Below are 17,315 nucleotides of genomic sequence, written 5' to 3'. Positions count from 1 at the left end.
CGAGTGTGCGAGCGACGGCCTTCAGCCAATCAGGAACCCCACGTGGGGAGAGCTGAGTGACCTCGGCGGGCTAGAGTGCCGCCAAGGCGGTCTCTTCGGCCCCCTGCATCAGGCCCCTCCTTCCGCTTGGAGGACTCTCTCCGCCCAGCGAGGTGCGGCGATGAGGGCGCCTCCAGTATTAGGATTGGAGACGTTCGTAGGACGATTCAGTCCAGCCCTGAGGCTCCCGGAGAAAGGGCGAGGACACCGGGAGGTGCTAAGCGGTGGCTGGGTATGTCGAGTATTAACTTTTTGGAGTCAAAGCCTTCTTCAATCAAACTGAAGAACCCGAAGCCCTGTGATTAATCCAAACCCGCAGAGAGATAGGGTGGGTCGGGGTTTGAACAAGTCGGCTTGACCCAGGAACCCGCTTCTCCGTCCCCACTGCGCTATCCTCACAGACACCCAAGCTAATCTTCCCCTCCCGGAAGCAGGCTTGACGAAGAGAGTTACCTAGAAATCTCAGAGCTGTGACGATGCTGGGATGAGAAATGAGAGAGTGAGAGAAGACAGTTTCCAAAAGGCATTAGCCCTTAAACTTAAAATTTTAAAGGAGGTACCGAGTCGGCCGACCAACAAAGCAGGGAAGGGTCTTCCAAGCATAGGGAACAACAGGTGCCAAGGCAGGGTGGGTGGGAAGGAGGCAGAGGGAAAGAGGGAGTGTCCCTCCCCTCAGTTTCTAAGAAGGGAAAATGTTGCAACCTTTGGAAACTGTATAGAGCTATATAAAAAGGACTTAAACCAGCTACAGCGACTTGTTGAATATAAAGCACTGTTCTGTTTTTGCAACAATGTAACTGTCCTTCTGCTGTCTCCATATGGTCGCACCATTTCTTCGCTCACTGCTTTAGAGTTCCTGCGGAATGCGGGGCAGAAATCATTCATGTCCCCAAAACAGAGGAAATTACGCCCTAGCTCACAAAGATGTTCAAGACAGCTGTTTAAGTGGGAATCTTTACCCCTCCACCCCCAGAGCTTAAAAAAAAAACACAATTCTTTGCACTCTCAGCCAGTAGAAGTTTAACTCTGTACTGTCAAGCAATTTGACAATTACTTTATTCTTTCATTTTTAAAAAGTCTGATATGTACAAAAGAATATATATTAATGTAAGTTATAAAGCATAGTAAAGTGAACACCTGTGAATGTACACCCAACTTACGAAACAACCTGTATTATTGATTCTTCCTGTGTGCTCCTTCCATATCCCACCTCCCTGCTTCCTCTCAAGGTAATCACTATCCCGATTTTTTAAAAATCATTTCAACTTTTCTTTATGCAATTACCATATATATTCCCAGACAATATACTGTTTATTTTCACTTGTCTTTCAATGATAAAATTACTTCCATGCTGTATTATGCTGCTGCTTCTTTTCAATCAACATTATGCTTCTAGAATCCATCCCTGTTGTATGTAATTGTGTTTTCCCTGCTATGTAGTGTTCCATTATATGAACATACCATGATTTATAAATCCATTTTCTTATCGCCAACATTTAGATTTTTTCCTTTCCGCACTCCCTCCCACTGTTATGTACATTGCTATGAATATTCTTATAATAGTCTCCTAATTCATATGTGCAAGAATTTTTCTAGGGTAGAGTTGCTGGCTTGAGGGGTATACAAGACACAGTCAAAGAGCTTTCCATGGGAGTTTGGGATTAGCAGATGCAAACTGGTATATATAGAATGGATAAACAACAAGGTCCTACTTTATAGCACAGGGAACTGTATACAGTATCCTCTGATAAAACATAATGGAGGGCTTCCCTGGTGGCGCAGTGGTTAAGAATCCGCCTGCCAATGCAGGGGACACAGGTTCAAGCCCTGGTCTGCGAAGATCCCACATGATGTGGAGCAACTAAGCCCATGTGCCACAACTACTGAGCCTGCGCTCTAGAGCCCCAGAGCCACAACTACTGAGCCCGCTTACCTAGAGCTGGTGCTCTGCAACAAGAGAAGCCACCGCAATGAGAAACCCATGCACCGCAACGAAGAGTAGCCCCCGCTCGCCGCAACTAGAGAAAGCCCACGCGCAGCAGCGAAGACCCAGTGCAGCCAAAAATAAATTTAAAAATAATAATAATGGAAAAGAATATGAAAAAGAATGTATATAGGGACTTCTCTGGTGGTCCAGTGGGTAGGACTCGGCGCTCCCAATGCAGGGGGCCCGGGTTTGACTCCGGGTCGGGGAACTGGATCCTGCATGCATGCCACATCTAAGAGTCCACATGCTGCAACAAAGAAGCCCGCATGCCGCAACTAAAGATCCCACATGCCGCAACTAAGACCTGGCACAGCCAAAATAAATAAATAATAAATAAATAAATATTTTTTTAAAATACTCTTTAAAAAAAGAATGTATATATATGTATATATGTATCAATATGACTGAGTCACTTTGCTGTACAGCAGTAACACAACGTTGTAAATCAAGTATACTTCAGTAAAAAATAAAGAAAAGAAAAAAAGAGCTTTCCAAAGTGGTTGTGCCACTACACACTGCCAGCAATACCTTGTCCTGAAGCTTGAGCACAACTCCTTCCTTATTCTCACAAAGCACAGTTAAGACAAGACTTCTAAGTTAAAATGTTTTTTCAGTGAAACCTGAGTACAATGCAAGAAAAATCCTAAAACTAAATAGCATAATCTACTATTGGAGTTCCTTGGTCATGTTTCTTCATTGCGGATCCTCTTCTCACTCTGTTCCATGGGCCAACTCAGCTGGCCAGGGAAAAGCCTCCTTTATCCAATCTTGCCTTTCACAGACTCTGATCTCTTTTTGTCTCCAACTCTAATAAAAAATAAACAAATAATAAAGACCTCTCCTTCTCCAACAACAACAAGCAAACAAGAATTAGCATGCTCCTGCAAAGATGCAGCCTTGCTCACAAAGAAGTCATCCCTTTACATTACTGTGCATTACAGTTGTTCATAATTGTTCTGAGCTTCTTCACTCCAGAATGAAATTTTACTTTCTATACCCAGAAGACCCATTAAACTGTTTTTCAAAAGAGCAGTCTTCCCCTAGAGATGAATTTTACAGTCATCCCTAGAGTGGTTCTCTTGGTTAAAGCCTCTTGGCTTGAAAGTAACAGAAACTATCTCAAGCTATTTTAAAAGGAAAAGGAGAATTTGTTCTAAGGATACAGGATATCTTAAAGTACCTGAAAATAATTTTTCACTGGCCAAATTTGAGTCAGGCGCCCTCCCCTAACCCAATCGTGAGAGGTGAGGTCATATTGTACCTTTGCTGTAGATGGAAGTGTCACTATTAATGCTCCAGAAATGTTTTTCAAATGACTATATGGCAGGGATGATTCAAACGAACAAATTTCTAAATAGCAAAGCCAATAATAGATATCCCATTTGTCCCTTTCCCCTTTCCAAAAAGAGTCAAAAATTATTTTATGAGTCACTTATCTTTACAAAAACCCCATTCCTTAATGCAAGATCTCACCTATATATCTTTATTGTTTATTTATTTATTTTATTTATTTTGGCTGTGTCGGGTCTTAGTTGCAGCACGCAGGATCTTCGTTGAGGCATGAGAGATCTTTTGATGCAGCGTGTGGGCTACTCTCTAGTTGTGGCATGTGGGGTTTCTCTTCTCTAGTTGTGGTGCGGGCTCCAAGGCACATGGGCTCTGTAGTTTGCAGCAAGCGGGCTCTCTAGTTAAGGCACGTGAGCTCAGTAGTTGTGGCACATGGGCTTAGTTGCCCTGCAGCATGTGGGATCTTAGTTCCCTGACCAGGGATCGAACCCATGTCCCGTGCATTGTAAGGTGGATTCTTTGCCACTGGACCACCAGGGAAGTCCCTGTGTATCTTTAATAAATACAGTTAATGTATATTAATTAATAACGTATATGTGTTTACTAATTAAAGTATCATATTTACACACAGTATATGTAATTATATATAATAAAAATACATATAAATTGTATTGCTATCTAATTATAATAGTTATATACAATATAATTAATGTATTTAATATATTATTAAATAATAGTATAAATATATCCCAAGACCATTAATTTAGAGCCTTCCTTTTCCCAGAGAAGTATAAAGCAGAGTTTCTCAACCTTGGCACTATTGATATTTTGGTCCAGATAATGCTTTTATGAGGGGAGGAGACTCCTGCGCATTGTAGGATGTTTAGCAGTATCTCTGGTCTCCACCCACTAGGTGATAGTAGCATTCCCCTCCTCCCCATTATGAAAAGCAAAAGTCTCCAGACATGTCAAATGCCCCTGGGAGACAATATTGCCAAAATTAAGAACCACTGGTATAAAGCAGGGCCTTAGTGAACTTTTAGTCCAATTGAAGACACAAAATATATAAGAAACAACTAGAGAAAAAAAGGTAAAACAGTATACAAAGTTATATTGTAAACAGTCATAAAATTTTCATTTTTGCCTTTAATATTCTTGGAGGATATTAAAAAATATTACCATTTTATTCTGTTGGGAAATGGTGGTAATGCACAAGAGCCTCGTTCTATTTAATGCCTATTTGGAATGTTTTTCAGATTTTTACCAGAAGGATGCTACAGAGAAAAGTACCTTAATTTCTTCCCTAAATTCCTTAGAAGGCAACTGCATCTGACTTAAGTTATGAATCAATAACATATTTTCTATTGTTTTATTGGCATAATTTCAGAACTTTGTTTTATCTGTCTTTCTAATTGATCTTTGGTTGGTAGGAGCAACCAAACCTCAACTTTATCTTTGCCTACAGACTTTCAGCCTAATAGTGGTTAATATCTATATTCATCTATTCAACAAATATTTATTGAACACCTAGGTACCAGGCCCTGTGCTAGGCACTGGAAGTATGTGGTCAGCTAACAACAACAACAACAGTAATGGTCCTTACCTCATGGAGTTTGCCATCTAGTGAGAGAAACAGACATTGATCAAATGTATCATTGATCACACTTACAAATCTATTAATTCCTTTACAGGAGAATACATAGTGCTGTGGGGTTCTATAATGTGCATAATTTATACCTTTAGGGAGTTCTGGGAAGTTTCCTTGAGAAAGTGATTATTGAGTTGAAATTTAAAAAGCACTAAGGGGGTCTTCCTGATGGTCCAGTGGTTAAGACTTCACGCTTCCACTGCAGGGGGCACGGATTCAATCCCCCATTGGGGAACTAAGATCCCGCATGTGGCGTGGCCAAAAAAAAAAAAAATCACTAAGGGTGAAGGGGTCAGGAGACTGTGAGGGGACAGTGCTTTGAAGGCAGGAAGAAAAGTGTGTGCAAGACCCCATGGCAAAAGTAGAAAATGGGATATCATTTAGGATTTTAGTCAGTCCAGGGTCATTTGGAGGAGGGTGGTGGTGGGTGAGAAGAAGAGAATCCACTGAGAAAACTGCCAAAATTGGAATACTGAAATAAATGAATAATTGTCCAGGGATCCTTTTGTAATGCAAATACTCATTCCTTTTCCTTCTTTATATTCAAATTACTCTATATTAGCCTTTTGCAAAGCAAGACACAAAGTACAGAAATCTAAGCTAAGTGGATGTTAAATTTCAGAAGAAGTGATATATTATTTAACAGCAATTCACCATGATATAGTCTGATAATGGTACTGGAAAATTTTCTCCATACTAATGTTACTGAACTTAGGTTCACCTGCTCGTCGCTCAGGAATCCAATACCGAGAGGCAAGTGTTGGGTGAAAAGGAAAGATGGCTTTATTGAGGAAGCCGGCAATCCTGGGGAGAAGGTGGACTCATGTCCCAAAGAACCAAATCCCTACTCCCCAGGTTTTGCTTGGCGATTATACAGGGAAAAGAGGAAAGGGCTACATTCTGGGGAGGGTGCAATCTTCTATCTTCAGAGAGATTGTCTTGATCACACAAAAGTAGCCATCATGTCTCACTTGTGGTTGGAACACTATCTGAGCCATAAATCTTTGGTCAGCTAGGCCTTCTGGTTCCAACTGGCCTGGGGTCTTGGGGGCAGCATACAGTTAACTTCTTCTACCTTGTGGGGGTGCCAGTATCTGCAAAACAGCTCAAAGGATACGGCTCAGAATATTATCTATAGTCCTTGAGGAGGTACTAAATGTCCTTGACTTTGTTTAAGAGCTAAACTATTATTTTGTCTTGCTTGCCTATTTTCCTCTGCATTTTCTCATTTCTCTGATTAAATTTATTCTTTGGAACTGAGGGAAGGCCTAGGAGGCTAAAGTTTTTCTACAAACAAGAGGCAGGTGGAGGATGGGGGTTGCGGGGGGAGGGTCGTCTGTCCCGGGAAGCTTCCACAGGGTCCTGCTCAGTTACACTATATCACTTAACTAAAAATTTACTTATATAACAGAGGATAAAGAAAGCGTTAGAACTATATTTTGCCTTATGATCCATTCCCCATTTATTAAAATAGTGTGGTAAATACATACTGTGTGATATAAAAGCACGTTGAGTAGAAAGAGTGGTACCGCAGAAAGAGCATCAGGTTCTAGAGCTGTACACCTTGACCTAGCTCACAGGGTTAAACTTTCAGCTCACTCCTTTCAGAAACAAGAACTAGAAAAGTACCCTTTCTCAGGCTGATCAAAACAGACTACTGCAGAAATAATGAGTTAATCTCCTAATTACAGCCCCTTTCGACTTTTCCAAAAGTTCTGCATCACTTTATTAATCATAAGTAATGACGCTTTTGCCATTTTGTCTAGCAGAGTCAAGCTATGAAAGATCTTAACATGGTGGGGAATTCACGTTAGTTTTGGGACTGTAATATTGGAAGCCTTATACTACATACAGTCTATAATTATACTCTGATATAATTTATGATATTTGGCACTTGTCGAAATGCAGTTTTCTTTCCTTATTTTTGTGCAGGTGACTAAAAGGCATATAGTCTTCCGTGCTTATTTAAGTTAATGAAGTATACTAACTCACAGAACATGGGGGACAGCTAAATAATCACATTAACAATATTTTAAAAAAATGTTTCATGGGTTTTACTGATGGAGTTTCACCCTTTAGAGCTGAGTCACAAAGAATAGGAATCAAACCCCAGATTTGTCATTTACTCTATTACTTTGGGCAACTGCCTATATGTTCTCAGAACTTCAGTTACCTTATCTATAAAATGGGGATAAAATTTTTTTGAGCTATTTTAGGGCTATTGTAAGGATTAGATTAGAGCACATAAAGCACAAACCACAGAGTATGGCACAGTGAGCACTACAGAGTGGGTTTTAATTAAATGACAGTAGTATTTGCCCATTTATTTTCGTGTAAACATGAGAAATGTAGTTGCAGTCAGGTGAAAACTGACCTGTGAGATACAGAAATGGATTTATTGTAGAAAAGAAGAAAATAATTCATAAATTGCCCAGCAGTAACACCTTGAATATTTTGCATCTTATTACTTATAGTTTGTTTCCTATGGCTTTTTAAACTTATTTTAAAAACTGCAGCCAATGCCTGATTATTTCGGGTTTGATTATCTACTTAGAGACTACTCAGCCCTTAATTTCTTGCTGTACAACAGTGAAAACAGAGAGAAAGGAAATGACTTCTGCAGAGACTGAATCATCCTTGTGCCTCATGTAGTATCTGGCACTTAGTATGTACTAAATAAAAAATAAATCAATTTAATCACTTTTCAGTAACTCCAGTTTTAGAAGTCTTGGGTAAGACCAAAGGTAAAAATAAGACTCTTTGAACAATGCTATTTTGTTTTTCACTGTCACTATCTCTAGCCTTCTCACAACTGAGTTTTGACTATGCCAGAGACATTTAATGAAATGCTTAGAATGGTGTTGAATAGAACACACACTGATTCTTTTTCAGGATGATGTCAAGTATGACCTTAATTATTTGAAGAATAAAACTAAAAGTCCAAAATACTTCAGTGTATATTATATGACCTGTGGGAGAAACAAAAGAGAGAGATGATTTTAGCCATCAAGGAGTTTACAAACCTGTAAAGTCAGATTTAACTTGTATATTAACAACTTTAGAGAAACTTTAAAAGGGGGAGGGGGACAAATGACAATGAAAACACGACGACCCAAAACCAGTGGGATGCAGCAAAAGCAGTTCTAAGAGGGAAGTTTATAGCAATACAATCCTACCTCAAGAAACAAGAAATATCTCAAGTAAACAACCTAACCTTACACCTAAAGCAATGAGAGAAAGAAGAACAAAAAAACCCCCAAAGTTAGCAGAAGGAGAGAAATCATAAATATCAGATCAGAAATAAATGAAAAAGAAATGAAGGAAACAGTAGCAAAGATCAATAAAACTAAAAGCTGGTTCTTTGAGAAGATAAACAAAATTGATAAACTATTAGCCAGACTCATCAAGAAAAAAAGGGAGAAGACTCAAATCAACAGAATTAGAAATGAAAAAGAAGAAGTAACAACTGACACTGCAGAAATACAAAGAATCATGAGCGATTACTACAAGCAACTATATGCCAATAAAATGGACAACCTGGAAGAAATGGACACATTCTTAGAAAAGCACAACCTTCTGAGACTGAACCAGGAAGAAATAGAAAATATAAACAGACCAATCACAGCACTGAAATTGAGATTGTGATTAAAAATCTTCCAACAAATAAAACCCCAGGACCAGATGACTTCACAGGTGAATTCTATCAAACATTTAGAGAAGAGCTAACACCTATCCTTCTCAAACTCTTCCAAAATATAGCAGAGGGAGGAACACTCCCAAACTCATTCTACGAGGCCACCATCACCCTGATACCAAAACCAGACAAAGATGTCACAAGGAAAGAAAACTACAGGCCAATATCACTGATGAACATAGATGCAAAAATCCTCAACAAAATACTAGCAAACAGAATCCAACAGCACATTAAAAGGATCATACACCATGATCAAGTGGGGCTTATCCCAGGAATGCAAGGATTCTTCAATATATGCAATTCAATTAATGTGATAAACCATATTAACAAACTGAAGGAGAAAAACCATATGATCATCTCAATAGATGCAGAAAAAACTTCTGACAAAATTCAACACCCATTTATGATAAAAACCCTCCAGAAAGTAGGCATAGAGGGAACTTACCTCAACATAATACAGGCCATATATGACAAACCCACAGCCTACATCGTCCTCAATGGTGAAAAACTGAAACCATTTCCTCTAAGATCAGGAACAAGACAAGGATGTCCACTCTCACCACTATTATTCAACATAGTTTTGGAAGTTTTAGCCACAACAATCAGAGAAGAAAAAGAAATAAAAGGAATCCAAATTGGAAAAGAAGAAGTAATCTGTCCCTGTTTGCAGATGACATGATACTATACATAGAGAATCCTAAAGATGCTACCAGAAAACTGCTGGAGCTAATCAATGAATCTGGTAAAGTAGCAGGATACAAAATTAATGCACAGAAATCTCTTGCATTCCTATACACTAATGATGAAAAATCTGAAAGAGAAATTAAGGAAACACTCCCATTTACCATTGCAACAAAAAGAATAAAATACCTAGGAATAAACCTACCTAAGGAGACAAAAGACCTGTATGCAGAAAACTATAAGACACTGATGAAAGAAATTAAAGATGATACCAACAGATGGAGAGATATACCATGTTCTTGGATTGGAAGAATCAATATTGTGAAAATTACTATACGATCCAAAGCAATCTACAGATTCAGTGCAATCCCTATCAAACTACCAATGGCATTTTTCACAGAACTAGAACAAATAATTTCACAATTTGTATGGAAACACAAAAGACCCCGAATAGCCAAAGCAATCTTGAGAAAGAAAAACGCAGCTGGAGGAATCAGGCTCCTGGACTTCAGACTACACTACAAAGCTACAGTAATCAAGACAGTATGGTACTGGCACAAGAACAGAAATATAGATCAATGGAACAGGATAGAAAGCCCAGAGATAAACCCACACATATGGTCACCTTATTTTTGATAAAGGAGGCAAGAATATACAATGGAGAAAAGACAGCCTCTTCAATAAGTGGTGCTGGGAAAACTGGGCAGCTACATGTAAAAGAATGAAATTAGAGCACTGCCTAACACCATACACAAAAATAAACTCAAAATGGATTAAAGACCTAAATGTAAGGCCAGACACTATAAAACTCTTAGAGGAAAACATAGATCGATCACTCTATGACATAAATCACAGCAAGATCCTTTTTGACCCACCTCCTAGAGAAATGGAAATAAAAACAAAAATAAACAATTGAGACCTAATGAAACTAAAAAGCTTTTGCACAGCAAAGGAAAACAAGACGAAAAGACAACCCTCAGAATGGGAGAAAATATTTGCAAATGAAGCAACTGACAAAGGATTAATCTCCAAAATTTACAAGCAGCTCATGCAGCTCAATATCAAAAAACCAACAACCCAATCCTAATATGGGCAGAAGATCTAAATAGACATTTCTCCCAAGAAGATATACAGATTGCCAACAAACACATTAAAGGATGCTCAACATCACTAATCATTAGAGAAATGCAAATCAAAACTGCAATTAAGTATCACCTCACACCAGTCAGAATGGCCATCATCAAAAAATCTACAAACAATAAATGCTGGAGAGGGTGTGGAGAAAAGGGAACCCTCTTGCACTGTTGGTGGGAATGTAAATTGATACAGCCACTATGGAGAACAGTATGGAAGTTCCTTAAAAAACTAAAAATAGAACTACCATACGACCCAGCAATCCCACTACTGGGCATATACCCTGAGAAAACCATAGTTCAAAAAGAGTCATGTACCAAAATGTTCATTGCAGCTCTATTTACAATAGCCAGGACATGGAAGCAACCTAAGTGTCCGTCGACAGATGAATGGATGAAGAAGATGTGGCACATATATACTATGGAATACTACTCAGCCATAAAGAGAAACTAAACTGAGTTATTTGTAGTGAGGTGGATGGACCTAGAGACTGTCATACAGAGTGAAGTAAGTCAGAAAGAGAAAAACAAACACCATATGCTAACATATATATATGGAATAAAAAAAAATGGTTTTGAAGAAACTAGGGGCAGGACAGGAATAAAGACACAGACATAGAGAATGGAGTTGAGGACATGGGGAGGGGGAAGGGTAACCTGGGACGAAGTGAGAGAGTGGCATGGACATATATACACTACCAATGTAAAATAGATAGCTAGTGGGAAGCAGCCACATAGCACAGGGAGATCAGCTCGGTGCTTTGTGACCACCTAGAGGGGTGGGATAGGGAGGGTGGGAGGGAGATGCAAGAGGGAGGAGATATGGGGATATATGTATATGTATAGCTGATTCACTTTGTTATAAAGCAGAAACTAACACAGTGTTTTAAAGCAATTATACTCCAATAAAGATGTTAAAAAAAAGGGGGGGTGGGACAAAAAAGGGAAGGTACAGAACAAGATGTGTAGTTTCCTACCATTTACTTAAAACACGCACACACACACACACACACACACACTCATATAAATAAATATGCTGGGTTTTGCACAGACTCTCTGGATAAGTATTCCAGACACTGATAACAATGATTGTTTCTGGGAAAGGGCCATCAAAGACTGGGGGGTCATGGGTTGGAGGAAGACTTACTTTTCACTGTATAGCCTTTAGTACTATTTCACTTTTTCTTTGTTAACCGTGTTCATGTACTACTTCTTAAAAAAGATTAAAATGTTCTGGTGGTGAGAGGAAAGTAAAATGCTATGTTATCCTTTCTCAGCTCAAATTCAAATCTCTAAGATGATATGTTTTTTAAGGAAACTATTTACAATGCAATGAAATGATAATTATACTGATTTGCTGAAAAGAGGACTCAGGACTATCAGATTTTAGTCTAGCCTCTGCCACTAGCTAGCTATAAGATCTTAGGCAAGGCACTTATGATTTTTATTTGTTTGTTTGGGGTGGAGGGACTAGACTAAATGGCCTTTGGGATTCTTAAAGTTAGTGGTCAATCATTAGCAGCCGATTGGTCCATGTCTATTTATTAGGTCCAAATTTATTATTGCTTAAAAACATTTATTATAATAGAAACAACCAAAATGTCCATCAATAGGAAACAAGTCAGGGCTTCCCTGGTGGTCCAGTGGTTAAGAATCCACCTTGCAATGCAGGGGACATGGGTTCAATCCCTGGTCAGGGAACTAAGATCCCACATTCTGCGGGGCAACTAAGCCTGCACACCTCAACTACTGAGCCCACACACCACAACTAATGAGTCTGCGAGCCACAAGTAGAGAGAAGCCAGTGCACTGCAACTAAGACCCGATGCAGCCAAAAACAAATATTTATCCCCCCCCCCAAAAAAAAAGACAAAAAAAAAGACTGTGCCTCCAATGCAGGAGGCACGAGTTCAGTCCCTGGTTGGGGAAGTTCCTCATGCCCTGGGGTGTGGCCATAAATAAATAAATAAGAGAAAACACTGAATTTAAAAAAAAAGGAAACAAGTTAAATTGATTATGATAGGGACTTCCCTGGCAGTCCAGTGGTTAGGACTCAGTGCTTTCACTGCCATGGCCTTGGTTCGATCCCTGGTGGGGGAACTGAGACCCCATGAGCCGTGCAGCACCGCAAAAAAAAAAAAAAAGATTATGATACATCCACTCAATGGAATACTCTGTGTTCATAAAAAAGAATTAGAAAGCTCTTTGACGCCCCAAATGGAAAGCTCTCCAAAATATACATTAAGTGAAAAAAGCAAGGTATTGAACAGTATGTGAAGAAAAACTAGAGGGAGTTCCCTGGCGGTCCAGTGGTTAAGACTCTGTGCTTCGAGGCGGCTCTCGTGGAGGCAGCTAGCGCGAGGCTGTGGAGCGCTGAGCCGCGCGTCCTGCCCTGCAGCTGCCCAGGCTAGCGAACAATACAGTCAGGATGGCTAAAGGTGATCCCAAGAAACCAAAGGGCAAGATGTCTGCTTATGCCTTCTTTGTGCAGACGTGCAGAGAGGACCATAAGAAGAAAAACCCTGAGGTCCCTGTCAATTTTGCAGAATTTTCCAAGAAGTGCTCTGAGAGGTGGAAGACAATGTCTGGGAAAGAGAAGTCTAAATTTCATGAAATGGCAAAGGCAGATAAAGTGCGCTATGATTGGGAAATGAAGGATTACAGACCAGCTAAGGGAGGCAAGAAGAAGGACCCGAATGCCCCCAAGAGGCCACCGTCTGGGTTTTTTCCTGTTCTGTTCTGAATTCCGCCCCAAGATCAAATCTACAAACCCTGGCATCTCTATAGGAGATGTGGCAAAGAAGCTAGGCGAGATGTGGAATAACTTTAGTGACAGCGAGAAGCAGCCGTACATCAACAAGGCAGCGAAGCTGAAGGAGAAATACGAGAAGGATGTCGCACACTGTAAGTCTAAAGGGAAGTTTGATGGCGCCAAGGGTCCTTCTAAAATTGCCCGGAAAAAGGTGGAAGAGGAAGATGAAGAAGACGAGGATGAAGAAGAGGAGGAGGAGGATGAATAAAAAAAACTGTTGATCTGTCTCCTTGTGAACACCTTAGAGTAGGGAGCGCCGTGATTGACACACCTCTCGCCCAAGACGTGTCTGTTGCCCTCATTAGGTTGAATTACCCAATTGGATCATGATCATATCGTAGTCTCTCAGAGTGCTCTAGCAATTGTCAGTGATTTACATGAAGTGGCCATGGGTGTCTGGAGCACCCAGAAACTGTATCAAAGTTGTACACGTTTCCAAACATTTTAAAAATGAAAAGGCTCTCCTGTTCTCCTCACTCTGTGCACTTTGCTGTTGGTGTGACAAGGCATTTAAAGATGTTTCTGGGGCTTCCCTGGTGGCGCAGTGGTTGAGAATCTGCCTGCCAATGCAGGGGACACGGGTTCGAGCCCTGGTCTGGGAAGATCCCACATGCTGCGGAGCAACTAGGCCCGTGAGCCACAATTGCTGAGCCTGCGCGTCTGGAGCCTGTGCTCCGCAACAAGAGAGGCCGCGATAGTGAGAGGCCCGTGCACTGCGATGAAGAGTGGCCCCCACTTGCCGCAACTAAAGAAAGCCCTCGCACAGAAACGAAGACCCAACACAGCCATAAATAAATAAATTAATTAATAAATTTTAAAAAAATGCATAAGGTTCTACAGTGAAAATTGTAAGACAGGCGAAATCAAAGACCTAATAAAAGAAGAAAGAGCCTATTTCACAGAGGAAGATTTAAAAAAAAAAAAAAATGTTTGTGGCATTTTCTTTTTTTTTTTTAATTTGTGAGGTGGTGTGTTAACTCTATGGTCATTGGCTAGGAATCCCGAGTTCTCAACTGTACATATCTATAGTTTGTAAAAAGAACAAAGCAACCGAGACACACTCTTGACGCTCCTTGCTTGGCGTGGCGACTGTAAGGGAGATGCCTTCCGGAGGGGCCATAGCTCAGGGCGTGCACTGTGGGGCTGGACCTGTGGACACTGCAGTGGGCATCCATTTAGCTTCAGGTTGTCTTGTTTCTGTGTATAGAGACATAGCATCCCGCTGCCATTCTTAGCTGTGGAAAGGGGGGGAGGTCAGCTGGCATGAGAAGTGTTTTGGATCCTTTTTAGTTGAAGTACAGTAGTTTTAAACTGTTTGTTTTTTAAACAAACCATAGAACTCTTCATTGTCAGCAAAGCCAAGAGCCACTGCATTGATGAGAGTTCAAGAACCTTCTATACTAAGGACAATCTGCAACGTTCTGTTATTTTTATTTTTGTATGTTCAGAATGCTGAAATGTTTTCGAAGTTAAAATAAACAGTATTACATTAAAAAAAAAGAAAAAAGAAAAGACTCTGCGCTTCCACTGCAGGGGAAGCGGGTTCGATCCCTGGTTGGGGAACTAAATCCCACTTGCCTCACGGCCCAGCCGGAAGGAAGGAAGGAAGGAAGGGAGGAAGGGAGGAAGGGAGGGAGGGAGAGAGGAAGGAAGGAAGGAGAGAGAGAGAGAGAAAGAAGGAAGGAGAGAGAGAGAGAGAAAGAAGGAAAGAAAGAAAGGAAGAAAGAAAGAAAGAAAGAAAGAAAGAAAGAAAGAAAGAAAGAAAGAAAGAAAGAAAGAAAGAAACTGCTCTCAGAAAAAAAAAAAAAGGACATTTAAGGGAACCAAGCTTGAGATAAAAAAATTTGAAAAAAAACACTAGAATGTACAGTATAAGCACTTTATATATATAAATGAATGGTATATAATGAATGTATTATATATATGTATTTGAACAAAAGGATTTACAAAAAACTAATAACATTTTAAAAAATATATACATTTATTTATTTATTTATTAATTGTTGGCTGTGTTGGGTCTTTGTTGCTGCGCGTGGGCCTTCTCTAGTTGCGGTGAGCGGGGGTTACTCTTTGTTGCAGTGCGTGACTTCTCACTGCAGTGGCTTCTCTTGTTGTGGAGCATGGGCTCTAGGCACATGGGCTTCAGTAGTTGTGGCACATGGGCTCAGTAGTTGTGGCTTGTGGGCTCTAGAGCGTAGGCTCAGTAGTTGTGGCACACAGGCTTTGTTGCTCCGCGGCATGTGGGATCTTCCCAGACCAGGGCTCGACCCATGTCCCCTGCATTGGCAGGTGGATTCTTAACCACTGCGCCACCAGGGAAGTCCTAATAACATTTTTAATGTCTATCAGTAGCACTGTGCTGAGGATTATAGAGAGACTTTACTATGTGCTATTTTATGCTTTTTGGATTTTGTAATATGGAAATATATTACCCAAAGATTTAAACTTTAAAAATCTGTTCATCCTATATATTTATTTTTTTATATCACGTTTTTAATTGAAGTGTAGTTGATGTACAATACTATATAAGTTACAGGTGTACAATATAGTGATTCACAATTTTTAAAGGTTATAATTCATTTAAAGTTGTTATAAAATATTGGCTATAGTCCCTGTGTTGTATAATATTTCCTTGTAGCTTATTTTATTTATTTTATTAAACATTTATTTCTTTATTTGGTTGCACCAGGTCTTAGTTGCAGCAGGCAGGCTCCTTAGTTGCGGCTCCAGGGCTCCTTAGTTGTGGCATGTGAACTCTTAGTTGCGCTATGCATGTGGGATCTAGCTCCCTGACCAGGGATCGAACCCAGACCCCCTGCATTGGGAGCATGGAGTCCCATCCGCTGTGCCACCAGGGAAGTCCCCTGTAGCTTATTTTATACATAATAGTTTGTACCTCTTAATCCCCTACTCCCATCTTGCTCCTCCCCCCTTCCTTCTCCCCTCTGGTAACCACTAATTTGTTTTCTGTAACTGTGGGTCTGTTTCTTTTTTGTTATATTCACTAGTTCGTTACATGTTTTAGATTCCACATATAAGTGATATCATACAGTATTTGTCTTTGTCTGACTTATTTCACTTAGCACAATACCCTCCAAGTCCATCCATGTTGTTGCAAATGGCAAAATTTCATTCTTTTTTATGGCTGGGTAGTATAAAAACATTTCTTTTGAAATGGGGGAAAAATAAAACAGATAGCGTTTTTATTTTATATTTATTGGTTGATTTATGTATTTATTTTTTAAGAATAACGAGATTTATTTTTCCTTCATGTCTAGGGCTGCGTGGAGTCTAGGCTGGTGGGCAGCTCTGCTCCAGGCAGTCGGTCATTTGGGGACCTTGTGTTTTTAAAATACATAAACATCTATATAAAAGTTGTTTATATCGGGCTTCCCTGGTGGTGCAGTGGTTGAGAATCTGCCTGCCAATGCAGGGAACACGGGTTCGAGCCCTGGTCTGGGAAGATCCCACATGCTGCGGAGCAACTGGGCCCGTGAGCCACACCTATTGAGCCTGTGCGTCTGGAGCCTGTGCTCCTCAACGGGAGAGGCCGCGATAGTGAGAGGCCCGCGCACCGCGATGAAGAGTGGCCCCCACTTGCCACAACTAGAGAAAGCCCTCGCACAGAAACGAAGACCCAACACAGCCAAAAATAAATAAATTAATTAATTAAAAAAAAAATAGGCTAAGTTGACAAGCCTTGTTTAAAAAAAAAAAGTTGTTTATATCTTTATAAACATTTATATTTTAAATATGTTTATATTAAAGTTGTTTCTATCTTTCTTTCAAGGTCATTATCTGCTTCCTGGCACTGTGGTAGCACCTGAGGTTCACTAATCACAGTTCTTGAGAACCACCTCTATTTACCCAAGATAAAATCCAACCATACGAATATTGATTAGCCACTGCAAGATAAAAGGCTCTTCTGTAGGTTCCTGAAACGTGTGTGTGGGCACACCCCCCAACAATGTCCTTTGCACTTCCCTGGTCCCTTGTTCTGTACTACGTTAAAGTTGATTTTTCTCTGAGTTCCT

General features: G+C 40.2%; 1 long non-coding RNA gene and 1 pseudogene across 2 annotated transcripts; both read left to right on the top strand.

The window, feature by feature from the left end:
- Positions 1 to 7: 7 nt before the first annotated feature.
- LOC309645108 lies at positions 8 to 17,309 on the top strand. Its single transcript, XR_014254743.1, has 2 exons — positions 8 to 271; positions 17,072 to 17,309. It is a non-coding gene; the product is annotated as an uncharacterized lncRNA (long non-coding RNA).
- LOC309645096 (high mobility group protein B3 pseudogene) lies at positions 11,393 to 14,105 on the top strand (annotated as a pseudogene). The gene has a single exon. The product of its transcript is annotated as a high mobility group protein B3 pseudogene (transcript).
- Positions 17,310 to 17,315: the final 6 nt, after the last annotated feature.

The sequence above is a fragment of the Balaenoptera physalus genome (assembly GCF_965194825.1).
Source record: "Balaenoptera physalus genome assembly, chromosome: 16".
Taxonomy (NCBI): Eukaryota; Metazoa; Chordata; class Mammalia; order Artiodactyla; family Balaenopteridae; genus Balaenoptera; species Balaenoptera physalus.
This window is presented reverse-complemented; position numbering and strand designations above follow the sequence as displayed.